Source organism: Bradysia coprophila (assembly GCF_014529535.1).
Source record: "Bradysia coprophila strain Holo2 chromosome X unlocalized genomic scaffold, BU_Bcop_v1 contig_191, whole genome shotgun sequence".
NCBI classification, from domain to species: Eukaryota; Metazoa; Arthropoda; class Insecta; order Diptera; family Sciaridae; genus Bradysia; species Bradysia coprophila.
This window is the reverse complement of record NW_023503306.1, coordinates 78,612-100,954: the sequence shown is the minus strand read 5'-3', so window position 1 is coordinate 100,954 and position 22,343 is coordinate 78,612. Positions and strand designations below refer to the sequence as shown.

General features: G+C 34.2%; 1 protein-coding gene and 1 long non-coding RNA gene across 3 annotated transcripts in view; both read right to left on the bottom strand.

The window, feature by feature from the left end:
• The window catches only part of LOC119068529 (complexin-like), a 63,870-nt gene that overhangs the window by 29,291 nt on the left and 12,236 nt on the right, over positions 1-22,343 (bottom strand). The window lies entirely within an intron of this gene.
• LOC119068530 lies at positions 8,161-21,496 on the bottom strand. Its single transcript, XR_005086169.1, has 3 exons — positions 21,351-21,496; positions 16,651-16,653; positions 8,161-8,172 (listed from the first exon to the last, which is right to left on the bottom strand). It is a non-coding gene; the product is annotated as an uncharacterized LOC119068530 (long non-coding RNA).

Here is a 22,343-nt window from a genome sequence, read left to right as displayed (position 1 = left end):
ATGGTATAAGCAGAACATTGGGTAGAAGTAAGAGTCTGGCGCTTGAGAGCGGGGACAATATCCTGCTAGACATAGTCTTTGAGGTTTGTGTTTGACCTGTAAGAAACACTGGTAGAGAAAGCCGTTCATACTTTTACTAGGAGGTAAATTTCCCTGTACGCAACAAAAACTATTTTCGCTGAAAGACAAAATCGAAATAGTAGGTCTGGACAAACGTAATAGGTCAAAAAGTGTCATTAGCGAAGATACGAAAGACATTTTGAGAGGTATACGAACAGTCCAAGTACGACAGCATAATTGATTGACAATTCAGAGCAACAACATTTTACGATGCAAGTGGCAAAGAAATCGATTGTAATACACAAAGGAAATTGTTGGTCAAAGACTGATTTCCGGCCAGCTCAAAGCAAAGCTTTGCTATACTTTTCCGTTTTTATGATCAATATTCATGTCTGCCACTGTGAGGTTCTCATATACTTATTTGACAGGATGAACGTTTTAAAGACTTAAATTTCCCATTTTTATTTTTATAATACAATGACATCGCAGTCAAACAGACAACCGATTTACATAAAAAGAAAAAAAAAAAAAACCTTTGCACACAATCAAAATGATAAGCAGAACATCTCCCAAAATATGTAATATCACATTAATTTCAATCAACGGATTATACATTCAAATTGATGAAAAGAGGCAGTAATTACTGATTATCCGTCATATGACATTGATGTTTTAATATACGACAATCTGGGGTTTATCTCCATATATGAGATTATTGTGCTCAAATTCATGGAACTGGGAGTTGTAACTTTTGTGTAACCAAAATAATCTATTATTCTACTCAGTTGAGCATATAAGCTGTCAAGTAATGTCTTTACAAGTCGTAGGATAATAATAATTGCTATCAGTATCAACAGGAAACGGTAACTCTCATATATGTATATGGGTATCAACAGAATTTATTGTGGGAGAAAAAGCATCGAACGAAAACAGACAATACATTATATGACTCGTTCAAATCTCTTTTGTTTACTATACATCTATTGCATTTTCGTCTTTATGACTTTGGTCTTCAACTACGAAAAAAGTGAGCTCTCTCCACTGACAGTCACAAATCCAGCCAATGTATGGGATTTAAGAGGCATATATGCTTTGCTGAAAAGCATACATTTGGGCGTTTTTTAGATGCTGAATTTTGATGTTATCTTTTCACCGGAATCCTTTTACAAAAAATTTTAGGACCGCAATAACGCGCTCAAATGTGTTATTGCGGTCGTACAATTTTCAAAAAGGATTCTGATGTAAAGATATCATCGAAAAAGAAATACGAGACGTACAAATGTAGGCTACACTTTTAGCTAAGCATCGATGCCTCTTAAATTCTTCAATATTTTTGAGGTCGCCATAAAATGGCAAATTTGAGTGGTTTGCTTATTGGTTTTCCTACTTATATGCGAACATGTGGCAAGGACAACTTATCGAAAAACTTTCTTAGATTGGCAGGAATGTTAGAATGCTAGTTTGTGCTCTAAATAGCGCATTAGTCAACACGTCTGCTTGAAGCTGTTCGATTAAATTTCCTTCTCACCGCCGGCTTCGTAGCATTCTATTCCTACAAGTTTCGCTCTTAGTACGTACACGAGTATAATAACATCATTTTGGTAGTCAGAGGCGTCGACTTGTATTTGTGGGTAGTGGTGACCACTAGGCACTTTTCATTTATTTTGCTGTAAAAGTACTGGGGCCCAGTATCAATCAAACTTCAAGTAGTGGTGCTCAAGCGTCACTTGTCCTAGGGGCCGTTCATAAATTGCGTAACGCAAGAAGGGGAAGGGATCTTACTTGACAGATATTTTTTTGAAAAAAGTCTGAAAATTTTGCAGAAGGAGGAGAGGAGAATATTTCAAAAATGGACAGTTTTGCGTTACGTAATTTATGATTGAAGCTATCGAAATGAATCGTTGAATATAAGAGAACAAAAAAAGACATCTCACCCTAACCAACGCAGTCTTATGAGAAACGTCAACGAAAATTTTGAAAACACCTGATTTACATTTGGAAAAAATACTTCGAGAAAAATCATTTCCGGACCAAGCCTTTAGTATTTAGGATCTGATGCTAATTATGTCTCCGCGCAAAGTTAGACCTAGATACATTTGGTATACCGAATGCATTGTTGGATCGTGGATCGTGTAATTCAAGTAATTCTGTGGATGGTTCGTTTTGCCACCCAAACACCCCACGTACACCGTTTTATCAAGCTCGTGTACGATTGGTAAAGTTATTTATTTTGCGATACATTCAAAAAAAAATCCTATACAGAATTCGCCCTAACCGGGATTGAATCAGGTTTTTTTTTGGTGGATGTCTTGTATGCTACAACTGACACAAAACCTTCTCGTCTCACTCATTCGTCGTACGACAATGTCTATCAAATAAACATTGAGATACACGAAATGTAATGGTTTCCGTTCACAGAGATAAAACTCACCGTTGAATGAAGAGCATTCAAAGAAGATATAAATGTTGAAAAGAAAGCCTCAAGCCGCAGACCTCAAAATTTAGAAGAAGAAAAAAAAACAGAAAATGATTTTATAAACTTATTTTACCAATAGAAACCACTAACAGTCAGTTACACTCGTGCATTAAAATATTTATCTTAAAATGTTCTGAAATCTTTAATTCAACCATGAAAATTTTATGAAATGTGTAAAGGAATTTACGTTTCGTTCGTTCACAATTTTTTTTTCTCCTCTTTTTCTTTCACTGAAATACCTAACCTTTGATGCATAATTCATGAAATTATTTCATCATTTGAATACGAGTTGAAATATAAAATTGTAATAAATTTTTCCATTAATAACTAAAATTCAATTCGTGAAGGGGATGTTATACAATACACCTTTGCATTTGCTTTTAATGACTTGTATACATGCTAAGAAGAGGAAGAGAAGTTTGCCAAATATATTCTACATAGTAGATTACAGCACCATCCCTACCTTTTATAAGCATTGGATAGCCAAGATATTTAGAAGCTGATTGATGTTTTATTGGGAGTTTTTGATGACGGTATTAAAATTATTCATTGAATGTTATTTATGTGAGTGCTTATGGAATGAGCAAAGCCACACCAATACACGCAAATGGTATGTGTCATTCATAACAAATCAAAATATAAATTTTGTCAGAAAATGGTTTTTAAGATAATTTAACGTGTTAAAATGGAAGCGATGGAAATTAATTTTTTTTTCGAGCAGCGGCTTAAACGTGAAAAATTCATTTTATGAGAAGACAATTTCCAAAAGGCAAACAAATCTATTTCATTCCCTTCTATCATTCATGTTAGAATTGTCTCTGTTGCACTTGTTAACGGTAATTCATTGGAGATATCTTTTGAAGATTATCTACTCGTAGACGGTCATTACCACGATGGATGAGGTATAAATGAAAAAGTTTACATTTAGCCGCCGAGGGGCTGATGAAAAAGGATTTTCCACAAGAAAGTCATCTGAGGAGTTTCAATGATGTTAAGAGGATATGCATAACCGTTTTCGCTGGATTTTTAATGACTTTTCAGGATTCTCTCTACGTCTTGAGGATTTTCTTGGGTTTCTTTTGAGAACTTTTCAAGGATTTTCTCATCAAAATTTTCAAAAATTTCCGTAGGATTTTCTAAGGGTTTTTGTGGTTGCCACAGAACTCCATCTTCGAAGTACGCATTAATTACAGTGTTGCCTTCATGAAGTATTTTTATGAGTAGACAAATGTTGCAGTTACAGTCAATTTGTTCAGTAATTAAGCTTTACATACCCTGCCAATATAACGTATCACATTGTGTGTGTGTGTCCTTTGAAGAACGTTTCAAAGCTATAAGCTTCTTTTGGATATCATTGGTAAAGTGGAAGATTTCAGTGGAATTCAAAAGAAGTTCAAAGATCTTTAGAGGGAGAGACTGCCAACCGATTTTTTTTTTAGTATTTTTAATGTCCCGCAGCGAGTTGTTTTGTTAATTACATAGTTTACAGTGTATTGAAATGCATTTCATTTGATAGAATAGGGTTAGCTCGCTTAGCACTAAGAGTAATTATACCTAGAGAGGAAATTTCGAAAAAAATTACGTAAAATATGTGGTCCAAACATGACATACGAAATGTTTATTTGTATGTGTTTGCCCTCTTAATTAAGAGGGCAAATTCAACTATCAGAAGCGGCAACGCATACATGTGTTGGTGTAAAATTATACGAAATGTGTATCTTATACAAACTGATGTTGGGACCACATTACGTCGTACAAATTTCCTCTCTAGGTATAACTACTCTTAGGCTTAGCATGTGTTTATTTATTAGGTGAAAGCACGGATTTTATTGTACTAATGCATGTGTCCCAATTTGTAAAAATCAAAAATCAAAACCCGCCGCTGAATAAAGCGGGAACAATTTTTTTTCAAATTGCGCGATCTTTGATAACAGCATTTTACAGTCAGAGATAGCGAAATTTCAGCATGAATTTCCTTCAGCTGTTTTTCAGCTGAATCACACAAAAAATCAAAACTGTTTATACGGTTGAAGCTGCTACAGGCACGCAAGTGGCCGTAGTAAAACTGTATTTAAAGAAGTATAAACAGTTTTGATTGTATGTGTGGATGAGGACTACATGTGCTTCAGGACGAAAATATAAGTCTTTTGCAGTATGTGTTATAAAAATGGTATGCAATGCATACCTTGAGGTTAAAAGTAAAAAAATCTCAAACTTGTGGGAAGTTTGCAGCCCGCCCGGAAGGCATAGGCAGCAATCTGACAGCTTCCCTCCTTGTGATGCAAATTACTACTTTGCTTAGTTGAAAGAAAAATCAAGTTGTTTGTCTAGTGTACTGTGCATGGATTTCAAATTTTCGAAGGAAAATTTTGGTTTTATCGATATTTCATATCCGCTTGGAAATCGCTCAATTGAATAGATCGTAGCGTAAAACTTGAATCGTATTTTATCGAACACCGAAAGACATCTGCGCGTATTTTAAGTGAGAAAGGATTTTCCTTCGATTTTCTTAAGATCTAAATGAAAATTTTTAAGGATTTTCATCGAATTTACGGACTCTGCGAATCTTCTTGAGTGGAAATGAATTTTCTAAGTTTATCTGCCCCTCACGCCAACGAAGTCTAGTCAAACTCGGCTTTGCCTCGGGCTGACAATCAACATCCAGCGCGATATAATATCCATCATACGGTTCTTGTTTCATGAATTAATATTATTTGAAAGGATTATTCCCTTTGTGCAATCATTTTTCAAAAGTTATGACTCAAAAAATAGCATAGACAGATCTAAAAGTTGCCTTTTAAATGAAATCGTATCACGTATCAGAATCATTTTTTTTTTCAGCAGCAGAAAACAGAATATATATTCATCTGTTATACCGAAGCAAATAGCTGTTAGAAATTATTTTTCGCAATTTTTCCCAGCTTTAATATATCAGAAGGAATTGAAGTAAGCCGACATATTCCCATTTATACATTTCTTTTCTTCGAATCTATTTTCTAAAGAACTGTGAAAATATGGTATGGAGAACCCATGAGTGAACATAATAATCATAATATCAAACCAGCATGATTTACGTCAAAATGCTTTTACTTGGCTCAATTCCGGTACATGAAAAAGAAAAATCAGAATGTAACCACATATTGATGGGAATAGCTTTTGTGTCGTTACATTTCTACCCCGGCAAAAACAGAAATGTTTTATGTATATAAATGAAATTATTTATTTATATACTTACATTATGGTGGTGGGTTCCCATATTATCACAAAAGGACTGTCTTTTTCTGACTCTGTTGTTCGACATGCATTATAATTCACAGTTTGAGGTCAAGCCCAATCCTAACTAGTGGATTATTTATGGATCCTTACATGGTAGAGACAATATGGAAAAACAATGTTTACGTGTCAAAATCAAAAATTTACATTGTTCAGTGAGTTAAAATCTAAAGATAATAATTGCCACGATCCGTTAAAAATTCCAAAAATAGATATATTCAAATTGTTAATCAACTATCAACTGTCAACTATTGAAGTAATAAATAGACAGGCAGAATAGGTCAGTCAGTCGATGAGTAAGGTACACGGAAAATCCCAATATACGTGTGAGATCTATAAGTGGACTTAGCACCCCCATAACATAGACTCATGCACGAGGATTGAAAAATGTTAACACAACTGTCAAACATTTTCCATGCTTGATGTAAACCTGATGTAAACGCTCATTTTTCATTGAACTTTTGTACACAGTTCATAAGCTTTTGAACAACAAATATATCGACAGTCAAAACTGTCAACTCGACAGTCAAAACTATCAAACTTGACAAAACTATCAGCTTGTCTGTCAACTACCTCCAGCTACACACCCACTTCAAAACTTTCTCTTGTACCACTGTCAACTTTGACAGGAGAACAATAGGAATATTATGGATGAAGTAGGTCTTCTTTACGTTGCTGTAAGTACCAAATACGTAGTGACTATTCGCAGGCGCCTGCCAATAGCCAAATTATTACACGATGCTATTGGCCTGCCTGCAATGGATATTTTGCAATTTTGTAGTCTATATTTAGGCGGAAAATATTCATTTTTTGATGATTTCTCTGATCCAAAATCTTTTCTTTTTTTAAAAAGTAAAAGCTCGCAAAAATGTTTACTTTTAAAGTAAAAATTGGTTTGCGAGTTATAACTTTACCCACTTGGAGAAACCTTTGTAGATTGTGTAAATTTATGCAATACCCTCTCTAGAGAGAGAGTATTGATTTATGTAATCTACACAGGTTTCTCCAAGTGGGTTAAGTTATGACCCACAAACCAATTTTTCCTTTCAAATTAACACATTCTTGCGTGATTTAATGATTTTAAAAAGATTTTGGTTCAGAGAAATCATCAAAAAACAAATATATTCCGCCTAAATGTAGGCTAGAAATTCGCAAAGGGTTCATCACTCTTAAATATTTTGAAATAGAAATGTTTTTGCTATAGATACAAATATAATTTGTCCTTAATACCTTGAATAATTCGAGCTGATTTTGTTATTTCAAACATTTAAAACTGAACAAGCGAGGTACATAGGTTTAAAAAAAATATATTTCTTCGCTCACTGGGCCAATTCATCCAATCCGACAATTTATTTTCCAATGGAATTTCAAATGTTTTCAGATCGAAAAATGAATTATTGTCAGAAATGTCAAGTCGAAACTATTTTAAAAGTTAAATGGGCGAAGGGTGATATAGATAAAACGATGCTATAAATATGGACGAAGTTTGTGTGGAACATCAATCCGATTTTGGCTGTATAGACATTTTGCAGAAAGCTATCAAGGAAACAGATTCCATGCCTCCTTTGAATGAATCTCATTTAAGTTGCAGCGCACTACAGCGGTAGAAACAATCGAATTTTGAGATCCCAACTTATATACCGTCTGAACTAGCTGCGACCGTAGTGATAGCGCTCCGATGGATGTACAATGCACCGAAACGAAACATTGTGTTTGTTTCTAAAAGCACTGTTATGTAACACAATTACCCAACTCCATTCTTGATCGCACGAAAAATCGATTTTTTTTGTGGTTGTCACACACCGGCGATTTTATTTTTCATAATAAAGAAATTGAAACATAGATTTTTTTACATTGAAAGGCCTGTCGTGGCTGACAAGTTAAAATTTCGAATAATCAACTTGTCAGGCCCAGCTGACCTTTCAATGAAAATGGTATTTTTAAACATCATCATTTCGGTTATTATATACTCTTGTATCGCAAATTTGCACGATATTAGGCATAGTTAGGGTGCTTTTAGCACTACAAAAACCGTATAGACTTTTTAAGTTGGGGAAAAAGACTAGATGATCCGGATGGACGATGTCATCATTTTGTACGTTTTGCACATATTTTTTTCAAAATTTCAAGCAATAGACATTTTAAGTTGAAAAAAAGACTAGATGGTCTGGAGGGATGAATTGACTTGACAGCTGTGATCGTTTCGCTTTTGGTCACTATCGTTCCCTTTTCACTTTTATTCAACGAAAGTGAACACAATCAATGAAAAGCGAACCGATTGCAGCTGTCAGCTGTCAATTCATCCTTCTAGACCATCTAGTCATTGTCTACCCAGTTCATCTAGTCTTTTTCCCCAACTTAAACTGTGTCGTAGACAAGTGATACGCTGAGGCTGCGCCAGCATTGAATGATCTCTTTTGTCTTTTTTTTATTTCTCGGAGATTTTTTTATGTGTTTGATGGTGGAGTCTGGCTACGACTCGTCCTAGTCCTACTTCAACTTATGTTACAGTTTCATTAATTAAATGTAAATGCATTTGACATTCGCTTCTTTCCATTTCGTCGTCACAATACAAGTTTGGAGGCACGTTACGTACATAATGAACAAATACGTCATCATCGCAATCTATTACACCGCTCATTTTTCCGTAGTTTATTGTGAAAATTTCCATTTTTCTTAATGGTAAAATGAATTTTATTCTCATTTTACAACTAAAATCTTTAGAAAAAATCAACTTTGCACTTCTTTCCTGAATTGAATACAGTGATGTTGACGACAAGTTTATTATAACTCCACTCCGAACGACATTTTATGTTATGGCTTTTAAATTACTATCATTTAGGTAATTCATGGATTCAATGATGTGCTGTACGAAAATGACAATCTACAATTTCAGTTTTTTTTTTTCGTTTTTGCACATTCAATATTTATCGTGCTCGTTTCGAATGAGAGAATATTTTTTATGATAAATGAGCGAAAGACATTTGCCATTGTTACATTTTATCGAGATGTCTTTTGCACTATAATCTGTCGTTTCTTTAGAACATGTGTCTTTAGTGTTACAACAAGATGCATTCGTATTTTTGAAGACACTCTTAAGGTAATTTTTTATGGTGCCCCAGTTCTTTTCCTTCTTCAAAGCATTGCCTTTAAATTGAAAAGATAAAAATGTAGCAAACTAATGAAGTGTAGAAGTTCAACTACGGCTAGCATAATGGACCTGTTAGTGGGGTACATCAATTTTCTACTTTATTGCTAGTCGTGGATGAAACCGGGTACAAAAGTTCACTTACAACATGAGATTTTAACATCCGTCCGTAGAGCAATTTGTTAATAGCTCAGCTTTTGCAGTTAAATATTATGAAAAATTTCGAGTTTTCTGGGCGACAAAAAAATAGTTTCTCAGTTTGCGCTTCTAAAAACGCTAAAATCTCATTACTTGATGATGACAATGACTATTTGTCTAACAAGAGTAGCTTCACTCCGGCCATAAATTTTGTTCTTGTTGGAAAACATCAACAGACTGTTTAAAAGAGTGTCCTATTTTATCCACGCAAAGGGCCATGAGAAAATAATGATTTACTGACGCTTCGTCTGATGACAGTTCAGGGGAGAAAAGGTCTATTTACCTTCCTTCTTGCATTGAAAATTGTAGTAACAAATTGACGTTTGTGTTGTGTAGAAAAACGATTTTACACATCTTTCATACATGAAAAACGTTGGAAACAAATAGGAAATTCCAATTCCAGTCACACCGCTCTGTCCGCAAAATTTCGCTCTTGTTGGCTTTTCTTATTCCCTTCCTCGGTAAACAAATAACTAAAAAGCAATGCCGTCCAGCTAGAAAAACAAATTAGTGTGTTACTGAAGGGATATTTCGGCTCAGTTCAACGTGACTGGTCTTGGGGGTAATGTCAAAATAAGAGACTTTACATTTCGATTTTGTTTCATTCATTCACAATTTCACATAACTGAAATTCTCTCTCTCTGTTAACAGTCTATAATACAGCGAGATTAGGCGAAATCTCTCTTTCAAATGGTCTCTTGAATAGTATTCGGTGAAACATTTTTGAGAACAAAACGTGTCAACGTAAGAAAAAATGGCGGGAGAAAAGATCTAAGAAAGTAGAAATTTTCTAGGCTGAATTGTCATCAAACCAAAAGACAACAAAACGCCATTCTTTCGTGGCTCTTTGACTCTAAATAAGTTCAAGGTCCACAACAGAGTGAAACCTTCTCCCTTTTCAAATCGGCCAATCCTGCATGGTCTACTCTGTCGTGATTAATCAAATCACACCGCATATGAAAAATACATCTGTGCGTTCAGTTGAAAGAAAGAAACATGCTTGTGAAATATCGCCAAACAAATATTTTTCTTGTCCAGACGCGAATTACTTATCCTAAATATGACAGAAAGTCATATGATAAACTTTAACGCACTAGATCTTGTTTTTTAACCAGAGACGAAGCCGAGGTTGACAAACATTGCGTGCAATTAAATATCAGCATACAATTTAGCCTAGTCGTTAACGACAAACGTTTGCAAGTAGCTCTTCCTTAAAGTGTACCTAAAACATTTCCAAATGTATTGTAATAAGAAAAGACAAATTATTAACGACCCAATTATTTTGTCTCTTCTAATTACAACACATTTGGGAGTGTTTTAGGTACACTTTGAGGAAGAGCTACTTGTAGACATTGGTCGTTATCGACTCGACTAATTCGTCATTCGTGTTTCATATAACGTTTTAAGCAATAGAACTTTGTCAACGTCGTTTTAGATGGCAAATAAGGTGTTATTTTCACAAAGCCAACCACAATGTTAAAACATTTATATGAAGTCGTTCATTGGGGCTTTGTGAAATTGATAACTTACTTGAGAGAATAGACCGCTTTCTGACACTTATGACGACTGGGTCGTTTCGCAGAGAGAGAATACGTCGAATGATTTTGAAATTGGTTGAGAGAACATGTATTGAATTCTCTCTCAAAAACCCAACTGTCATTCGACGTATTCCCTCTATCCGTCGAAACGACCCAGTCGTCATATTAGCATATCTCTGCAAAACACACGAATCAAAATGTTCACCACAACGTTTTATGCAGTGTTTCTAAAGTGTGACGATTAAGTTGCATAAATAGCTATTATCACTCGATTGCACAAATAGAGCTAGTTGGTGTCAATTCATCCAACAACTGAAATAATCATATAATGATGATCGCATACATCACACCGAAAAAAAATACGTAAACGATTTTTTCACACCACCAGACAATTTCAACATATATCTTAGGAAGTAACATCGTTTTCTTTTTTATTTTTCCAATTTTTCTCCATTTAAATTATGTAATAAATTTTTTATCTTTCCTATTCAAAAAATAAAGAGCCCACCATTCCTGACACAAACCATAATTCATATAACAAGAAGAATAGGAAAGTAAAAAAAAAACATATTTTCCAGACCGTTTAAAATCCAATAATCCCTAACAACTTCCCACCATTTCTAAACCACAGCAACAGTACACCTAGTAGATATGCGTAACGAATTTTTATATAGTGAATAAAAGCGAAGAACGTATACGCACCCATGGAAAAAGCTTCATAACGAAAAATAATCAGTTATCACGTTTCCGCATACGTTCCTCTTGTATTTTGTCATTTTATTTTAAATTACATCTTGGTGTAATATATTATTTTAAGCGACTGAATACACACACACACACATACTAACTTCTATAGGATATATATAGAGCGTATAAATTTATATACGTAGCGAACGGAAGATTCGAATTGGATACAGTATTTATTGTAGCATAGTCAGATTCTATTCACGGCCATAATATTAAAATCGTATAAATCGATGTGCCATATCTCAATAATATAGATTAAGATGGGGTAGCAATGCATATACTGGTGTAATTTGCATGAGGGCAAACTTAGTTAAAAATTTAAACAAAAGGATTCGTTTGTGTCTTTCAATAAATCTCTTATGCAAAATACAGAAGTATAGTAATACCACCGATCATCCGATGGCCTAAAGGCCAACACACACTAGCATCTAGTGTCATCGGGAATAGGATATTTCGATTGTTTAAATCATAAATAGAAATATCATATTCCCAACTGACACTAGATGCTAGTGTGTGTTGGCCTTAAAACGTGGTGTCACAAGTGACCTGGGCATGTTTTACTTTTGTTATAAAAAATTAACAAAATTAATATAAATTTTTTTGTTCCGACAATGACAATACTAAACTAGTGTCAACAAATTTTAAATTAGTTTAGTTAACAAACAATGAGATCTACTTCCGGTTACAGCTTTGGAATCAGAGAGTATTTTTGGGAACAACAACATTTTCCAAGATTTTCCCATATTTTCCTTATTTTTGATATTTTAATTCTGAGAAAAAGTGGGAAATCATTTTAGCAAAAATAATTCGTGAAAATTCTTGAAATCTGTAAAATTCTTAAATTTAAGAATTTTTCGGAATTTAATGGAACATGAAGGTGTCGTCGAGGTTGATAAAATATTGTCATCAAGAAAAGACCAGCTTACCTACTGTGGTAAATATAACCATATAATATGTATGAAGTAGTCGCATACAATTTTGACAAGCAACTAGCTCAAAATCAGTGTTACCAACACAGGGTCTTTTAGTCTACGTTTTTCTTCTGCATCTGCAAGTCATATATATTATCTCTCATTCATATGATACAACTTTTTAATGACAGACCGGGATTATAATTACATTTCCAATGCAAACTATAAACCAATTTTCGATGCATAATTTAAATGTACACAAAAAATTCATTTCAGTGAACCAGTAGTCGGCATTTTATAACCACAATACATAACAGGAGAGCCGCGTTCACATGATCAAGTTAGTCAATATTTTAATAAGATTCTCGTCATTTATGTTTGTCCTTTGCGTTAGTGTGCATGTCTCCATATACTCTTTAGGTTGCCCTACCTGGGGGTTCAGACTGCAGGTTTGATGCGACTTCCGAACCTCGAAGTATGTATAAATACTCTTTGAGGATAGTTAGGTGCTTAATTGATATCTCGCCTAATGTAGGCTAGATACGAGGGATGGATAAACCGAAAACAACAAGGTTCGAATAGAAGGAAAACTAAAAACAGAAGTAAAATAAACTAGAAAAGAACGGTAAAGAAAACTAAAATAAACAAAAAAACATGAAAAACAGGTAGAAAAAACAGGAAAGAAAAGAAGAAACGAAAAATGAAACAGAAAAGAAACCGAAAAACTACAAAGCTGACTAAACAAAGAAAAAAGAAAACCACAGAAACAAACCGGAAAAAAACAAAAGAAAAAAGGTTCGAACGTAATTCACGTCTATCCACCCCTCAGCAAGACATATTCACGAAAATTAATCGTATTTTGGTTACGTCATACATCACTGAATAACACAGTGTGTACATTGTTGCAGCCACCAAACACACTGCAGCCACCCAAATTATCAAGCTTAAGTGAACTTTGGGACGTTACCAATCCGCTGTCATCGCTAGAAATTTTTTCGGGATGGCTAGTACGTAACCAGTGAGCAATCCCGTCATTATTATACTTATGCAACATCTGTCAAACTTCCCCGATCCTCCCTGTGGATATGCTCTGTTGCGTGGCTTCGAAGGGAGACATGTCCAAAAACACGCGATTTTACGTGTCGACGAATTTCTGACCACCCTAAATCGACCTCAAAAAGCGTCTCATAGAATAAAAAACTTATTTTTCATCTGAGAGGGTAAAACTTAACGAATTCAGACTTTCGTGTTTGAGACTGTTTGATATTGTACATGTACGTTGCTAAACTAATTTGAAATTTGTGGGTTCCAGTTATCGTAGATTCAATGAGACTAATAACGTTGAAGTGGAAAATGGTGATTCCAAAAATTCTCCGAGCGGTAAAAGACTATTGTGACGGGTGTGATTCTCACAAATCGTTTTTGCATCCCTTCTGGCACAAATGTTTACAAGAAAGTATAAATTTGGATAATGATTTGAAAATGTAAATTATTCAAATTATACCGGTCTCCTTCCATTTCGACACATGTAACAAAAAAAAATGGTTATTTCCATAAAATAATAATTCAAGAAAGCAGCATCAACTTTCACATTTTTTTGAAGCCTCTTCTCATTCACTTAACAAAATGTTTATTGAACACATTAAAGATATTTCGGCCATCAATAACGTCGAATCACGTTGAATGCTTGATAGATTGCTGCACTACAACTCATCCGAAAAGCGATGTTATCGTTTCTATGGAGGTGCACAACTGGCAGAACCATCGGAAAAGTTTGAACTAATAATATGTTTTAAAAGATTATACGGAAAAGTTTGATGTGCTACCACCTATAGCAAAAAGGAAAACATATCGTTGGACATATATATCCTGAAAGCTTGTGCTTCAAATTCTATAGAAGTAAAAGTTTTTCTCCAAATTCCGGAAAGTTGTCGGAAGAATGAGTAAATACAAACAAAAACAAAAAAAAAAACAAAAGAAATTGTAGTTTTCTACTAATAGCTTTTCAAAATAAACATTCCTTTTAATAACGATGCTCTGAAATTGCAAAATCAAAATATTTGTAAAATTAAGGATTTTCAGGAACGCCATACCCGTGGGTAAGTATTTGAAGCGCACGCTTTTTTTTGGATGGGAATCTAAAGACTCTTTAGTAAAGCGGTGAATAATAGTGCGAGGCCCCTGCGATATATTAAACTTTTGTCATTTCGCTATCGACAAATTGGTCTTTTCCGAACTAGTGTCTATTACATTTTGTTACGAGCGATGGAAAGTTAAATTTTTCAGTACTAGTCGTAAGCTTGATGTTTTTTACGCTTGAAAACTGAAACGAGACGAAACCACAACAAAACTAACAAAGAAATCACTCCACAGCCATTTCAACAGCAAAGCATGATTGCGGCCGGAAAAATATATTCGAAAATCCATTCTGGGCCGGAGAGAGTAACAGAGAAAGTACTTTATTGGCGACAAATACCTCTCTCTGCACTGACAGAAAAGAGTTGCAAACCTGGACACAAAGTTACCTCATACAGGTAAGATTTTCAATTCTTTTTTTTTTAGTGTGAGAAGAACAGCAAAATTGAACTTTTCGATCATAGTTTGTTGAAATCCGTCGAATTTTCAGTCTCGCTTCGCTCGTTTGATAACATCACATCTAGTGACGAAAACAACCACTATTCGCAACTTGTTGCATAAATTACTATTATGCAACTCAAATGTGGAATTTTTCGGTCTAGACCGAAACTGAAATTGCATGTAATTCGAACAAATTTCAGTTGTTGGTGGAAATGTTTCTTTGATTTATTTGGATTGCCTATTTCGTTACATCGTTGCACAAGTTGATTTTCGTAGCACACGTCCGACCGAACGAGCGAAAGAAGGGACAATAGAGGATTTGTATTGCTGTAATTTTATTTAAAGCTGCTCTAAATGCAGCTGGTGTCCTGAGAATTATTTCCGTATGATGATTCTATTTAATTAGGAGATGAAGAATGCCGACGCACGTAATTTTGTATTGAAATTCATTTTCAAGATGTGTTCCAACATAAATGTACGAAGACTATTTTTAAGTGGAGCGCAAACACCGTAAGCCTATGGAATTTCAATTAAAAATTCATTTGAAAATGGAAGAATGTCGTGCACTGAGGTTTTCTTTATGCAGATTTTTAGCTGAATAATATTTAGATTACGTGGTGCGTAAAGACTAAAACAAGAGACTATCTGAACCAGTTCGAACTATTCCAATTTTGTTGATATTGCGGTCCAACATTTTAAGAAAGAAACATCGACTGTAAAGGGTGGCGTATACAAGTACTAATTAAACAGAATTCTCTTTTTCTTCTGATGCATTTAATGTTAAATTGACATCCTACATGCGTCAATAGACGTAATTTTCATGTTTCAAGGACTTTTTCCGACGCCCTCAGCATGTACCATAATTAAGGATAAAGCGATGAAACGCCTAATTTTCGTGTGTTCATTGACCTCGGCTACGCCTCGGATCAACAAAATGCACACTAAAATTCTATTTTACATAATTTTTGACTCGTTATGTAAACGACTATTTCTGGCAATTTCTTCCAATTTTTTCACCAATACCATAATGGGGGACTGAAGTTTCAATAATTTCGATAGACAACATTATTCTAAGCAAAAAATTATTCTACACAATCGTAAAATTATAAACATTTATATTTTTAATTAATTGTTTTCTGATTTTCAAAGATCAGTCAAACATAAAAAAGACTATACGTCCCTATATACCTCTCTTTTCTTCTCATGTCATTTTTTCTTAATTCTCTCATGAAAAAGGTATGCTTTTGGGTTGAATTTGGGTCGTAGTCGTAATTGAAATATAAATTAAAAGTAAAAAACTTGAAAATTCGGCAGTAGTGTAGAACAATTTTTTGTTTACAATAACATTCTTAATCTAAATACAAAAAATGTCAAAAGTTCAATGCCCCATTGTAAGAACCTAAAATGATGACGTCAAGGTAGTGTCACAAGTTCAACCAGATACGGCAGCTGCTTGCAACTTTGCCAATCAGAATGAATTGCAGAAGTGGTTCGATTTACATTTTATCTCATTTTGAGGGGTATAAGCTCTCGTATAAAAAGCTTGTTTCTAACTGGGTGCGAAGTATTACAATATAAACCTACAGCAGCATCAAAATGTGTTGTATACGCTCACAATCTACAGATTAAAAACTTTTTTTTTTGAGAAACGATTTTTCACTTTCACTTCATATTCCCTCTGTGGAATTAGATAAAAGGAAACAAGCATGATTCTAGAGAAACGTCCTCATCCTTACATTTTGTATGGCTTTTGTTAAAGCATTTCGCTTTTGTGTGCGTGTGTGTTTTTTTTCATCAACGAAAAGTCGCCGTATGCTATCTATCTTGTAAGTTTGAACACGTTTGTCATTGTTCAATTCGGAAACAAATTCATAATCGGTAGCAATTTCTTATAAATATATTTCTATTGCGCTCCCGAAGCCATCTAGGTAATAGGTATTGTGCGAGGTGTAATAGCTTCGTGTGTAATAATAATAATAAGATCAAGAATGAAAGGGGAATAAAACTTTTGTCAATTGCACTGTATCGTATCACGAGCGACGCCAGTGTACATTTTGCTAAACTTAAAAGTGTATAGCCAGAAACTCATGAGCTGGTACTCGTTATGTAACATTATTACTTCAAACATAACTTGCTGTCATTAATTTTTCACTTGAAAGCTTTGTGGTTATAACTTATGAATGTCGTCTTTGTTTTCGATCTTACAATTAAGAGTAAAATGTAGGTTTCATGCATGCAGAATCATTTCTGCATTAGTATTCTGCTGACAAACACAAACACTTACACTTGGGAGCATTCTCATGTACATAGTGCCTATTTGAAATTAAATGCATGTGCCAAAACAAAACGAACTGAGAACATAAAGCGATTTGAGGAGTTATGTTTTGATCGTTACATTGGCAAGAACGGAAGAGCCACTTGACTCATAATCGAGAGGCTACCAGATTGAATCCTAGTAGTAACGTAAAGATTCAAACGGCAAAACAGCTATGGATCTTACAAGGATCATATGAACTTCGCGCACTTTAAAAAATGAGTGGAGAACGTAGCAGACGCTGCAACGTTAGCCCCGTACGAACCTGTGTTGTACCATACGGGCCTTCGTAATTGCGCTAAGAAATAAGGTAAACAATATTGTTTTGGACGCACTAATAGAAAGCAATAATAGCAATACTGAGCAGGGACTGTTTTGAGAAACCTTTTAAAAAGCCACCACCCTGAAAAACCCAACGGCAAAAAAGCACAACGTTAAACAAGCTTAGCGCTAAAACATCTCTGAAACGAAAACAAATCTAAATAGGTCTAAGGCTTGATTTTCACCACTTACCAAAAAAGTCGAATTTTTCAATTTTTGCTTTGTTTATTTGACAGGTCGCTCTATCACGGAGTACGTTTTGTTGAGTTGAAACCATACGTAAGGCTCGATTTCCACTTACAAAAAAAAAAACAATCCGTTTTGTCTTCGTTTAGCTAGACCCCACCTAATTGTTTAAAGTGTATGAGGAGAGAATACGGAGTTTTTTTTTCGTAAGTGGAAATCAAGACTAACGTTAAAAATGCCCAACGTTAAGAAAAGCCAAACGCTAAGAAAAGCCCGACGCAAAAAGCCCAACGCAAAAAAGCCCAACGCAAAAAAGCCCAACGCAAAAAAAAATCCCAACGGAAAAAATCCCAACGCGAAAAAACGCAAATTTTTTTTAACTCTAATTAAAAAAGCTTAACGCTAGCCCAATGTGAATTTCCATTAAAAATTTCCCTGTCTTCAGCCAATAGATATCTAACGTCGTCAAATTTTTATTGACGAAAGTTCATGAGTTCAAGTTAACGAAATAATCCAATTCACTCTATTTAACAGTCGTATTTGCTCCATCGAGATTTTAATTATGATCCACCCCACCTCTAACCTCTGTTTATAAATTGCATTTTGACCTTATAAAATAACTTAGCGCATTTAACACTTCCCGGCCTTTTCATTAAAATATTTAAGTCAACACTCCATAATTAAAGAAAATATTACGGAACAAATATCCACACAACGAAGGATGTACACAAGCGGTGTGTATAACGTATAAATATAAGAATATATTAAACGTAGCTTTAAATTTGTAATTCTAATTAGCGACGACGCTGGTTACGGTTGTTGTTGGTGTGGTCTTTCTTTTTCTTCTTCTTTTTTTTCTGTTTGGAAATACCATTGCGCACCGCTGTAAAATCTCATTTATTTTCCGAGTTGTTAGGAACTTTACTTATATATAATTGATTGTCGATATACCAGATGTGAGGATCTGTATACGTATATATTTTGTGCACGTAAAAGTATAAAAAGGAGTCAAAAATGACCTCAATCAACATAAATCACACTAAAAAATAAAACAATATCGCTGTGAATGCAAAAAGCAAAAAAAAACCTTTTATGCTCCTTAAAAAAACACGACCAGTAATCTGGCTTGTGGTATAAAACACCACAATTTTATTAAAGAAATCCAGTTCCTTCAATCCATTTTGATAAAATAAAAAAACGCCGAGAAAAATACGTGCTCTTTCGCTTTAAATATAATCATATAACATTATAGAAAGAATGTTGAAACGTGATTTACAATGAATAAACTAAATAAACATATTTATTTCTTCACGCACCGGAAAAAAAACACACAGCCAACAATTGTGTATATATAATGTCTCAAAATGTACTATATGTGCTTTGTATAACTCTGTACGAAATGGTTTAACTTTTACATTTGACATATGTATCTCAACATTTATATAGCCGTGCCTTTATCCCTCTTATTATTATATACACATCGTATATAAATATAGAATTTCGACAATAAATCTAGCACAATTTTCTGAAATTGTGTGACAGATCTAAAAATCCTAAAAGTTTTTTTATGTTAGTGTAACCTCACTTTAACCCCACTTTCCACCCTATCCTATAATATTTTATACACACAATTTGGCAGAATAGTTTCATACTTGAAGTGTAACGGTAAAAAGCTTGACACATTCTCCATCCGATGACAGACGAAACTACCATTCAACTCTAGAAATATGATATTGTATACTCTCTTAAGTAACTTTTGATAGATTTTTGAAGAACTTTTATTTAGAGATAGAAAAATCGCTATAATATATTATCCGAAAATCGGTGCATTTCACTCCATATCGGTAAACTACGGTACATCTCGGCACATCATCGTAGTTTTCGGGGAATCGTATTTCCTACTAATTAGCTGCTACACATATGGTGTATACCTCGAACGTAGCAGTTACGAGTTCGAAAACCTATGGGCAGTTTTTCGTTGTGATTGTAAATCACTAATAAAATAGTTTCTAGGACGTCAGGATCAGGGCATAGGTTTTCGAACTAGCTGCTACGTAGGAGGTGTCAAATAGTGAATCGTCGGATAAACATAATAATTGTGAAATTTTAGATCCCGGAGAATCGTTTCTGAAAATCTCTCTTTTGGATGTATTTTTGTGGGTCCTGTCATCCACACTAAATATTTTTACGTCGTTTTTGAGCAATTACAACAGATGACGAATTAGTTAACGTTCTGTGATAGAAGTGATAAGATGTGGACGTCTCGTAAATGTTATTTTATCTAACTTATTGATTTAATTACTAGAAATGAATGTGTAAATCAGGGCCTAATATTTGTCAAAAGTTTCACAAATTTGTAACAAATTTTTGTGAAACATTTGTTAAAATTTGTGAAACTTTGTGAAACGTTTGACAAATATTAGGCCCTAGTGTAAATCGATGAAAGATACACGCGTAAGATTATGTAAGTACGTGTAAGTTTGTGAGAACAATTAAGATATAGATTACATTGTAGTCAGTCAAAATGTAGAATGGTGTTTCTAGAATACAAAGAAAGAAGGTGTGAATTTGACACAGAGAGAGAGTTTGTTTGCTAGAGAGAGCATTGCATCAACATGTTTTATCTATTTTTTTACCATCAGCCGGTACCGCGACGCTTGTTACAATTTCAAAAACGTTGCAATTAAGCGACAAACCGATTTTGAATGTATCGTTAACTATTTTCACGCAACAGTAAGTTTCAATAGAAACCGTCTTTTATAAACCTTGCTTGTAAGTTTGTTGTTTGTTGGCATGTTTCAGCATTTGAGCCGAGGGCGACAGTGACATGTAAAATGTTCTGCAGTGTGGGCTTGCGTCAGGGCCTCTTCCTAATAAATTTTATAGTTAAATGTAGCTAAAAACAAAAAGCAATGCAGTTAGCTGCTGAGTCGGCTATGAGGAGTGCTTTTTTCACAATCTTAACCTATTACATACGGCTATCTGTTATCGCTAAAGCCGACAAAAATAATGACAAGCTCTGGGTAATATGGTCCTTCATATAGTAAAATACATGTTAAAAAAATTGAAGTAAAAGATTTGAAATCAGCAGCTTAAATATACTTGACCGATGGAAGTAATAGACCCGATAGTAATACTGGTCATATGCTTGCCGTCTGTAACAGGTTAAATTAAACTTACAGTCAAAAACCCGAAACAGAACTAGCCCAACATATTTGACTACCAATATTCGAAAACTAAATTAATTCAATTTTTCGCCTCCAAAATCATCCCAGACTTGTGTTTCTACATATTCAGATTTGTAATTTATGCTTGCACACAGTCTAAGTGACACTTGGTGTGCGTATGTACATTAAATACAAGTGTGTAAATTATAACCGAGTGTTTAAACAACACACTGGTTTGTGTAATTAGCCTCGGTAATATGTGTTACGATTAGATATGCGACATCTAAATAACGCTTATTTACCGCTGCAGAAAACACACAAATTCATCACCAACTTAATGATGATGTTTAATCAGAAAATCAGAAAGGTTTAAGGAACTTTAAACAAGTATTCAATAATGTACGAATCTGTTACCGAACTGGACGCGCTTTTACGATACTCTCTCTAGCAAACAAACTTCGTTTTGAAACTGTCAAAATACCATCTTTGCTTTGTTTGTAGAATCATGCACTGTTGACTTATTTCTAATTTTACATGTAAAATGCAAAGGCAACGTTGCATTTTTTACCACTTTAATGATTGTAGTTAGTTTGGTAGAGAAGGTATTGTCGGTTAACGTTCCAATTCGATGTTTTATTAACTACCATAAAGCCAAGCATAAAGCACGATCCGCTGCCTTTATCGTAAAAGCCCTGAAAGTGAATACATCTTTTTGATCCGTACGCCACTCAACCATCGCTTCGATCTTAGACTTGCGGCTTTTACATTCGAAAACTAAATTAATTAAAAATTCATAATTTTCCACGAAATAATGAATAATTCAGCCGAGGTTAACTGGATCAACTTTATTTTACCTTTTCTTATTATTATTTTTTTGAAATTTTAAACCACAATATGCTAATAAGCTTTGTTACATTTTAATTATCTTGGAAATGTAAGTCGTTTCACATTCACTTCCCACCAAGTCCCTTACCTCTACACACCCATCAAAGAGATTATGTGTTTTAATTAAAGCGTGGTGTCTTCATTTTAAAGAGTTGACAAAACAGATGAAAATAAATTTAAGGAGATATTTCAACTGAAGAGCCATGTTGTTTCTCATACAATAAATCATCATTATACGCATGGAGTCGGCGAAATATTATATATATAAATTCGGGATTTACTGAATGATATAAATTATTTTGCGGTTAGTTTCGGCTTTACGAAACATAATTTATAGGTTAAGTTAAAAAGTTCGAGAAGAAAAGTCGTAATTTTGTATGAAAGTTGTTGCCAAATCAACAGTAACAGATTACCAGAAAGTTTCATGTATAACCAGAGAGAATGCAATAGAACATAATCAATCAATATTCGGAAAATTTTTCTTCCATTATTTTTTGTATTAACACCACTAAGTGAAATTAAATTGGGATGTTTCATGTATT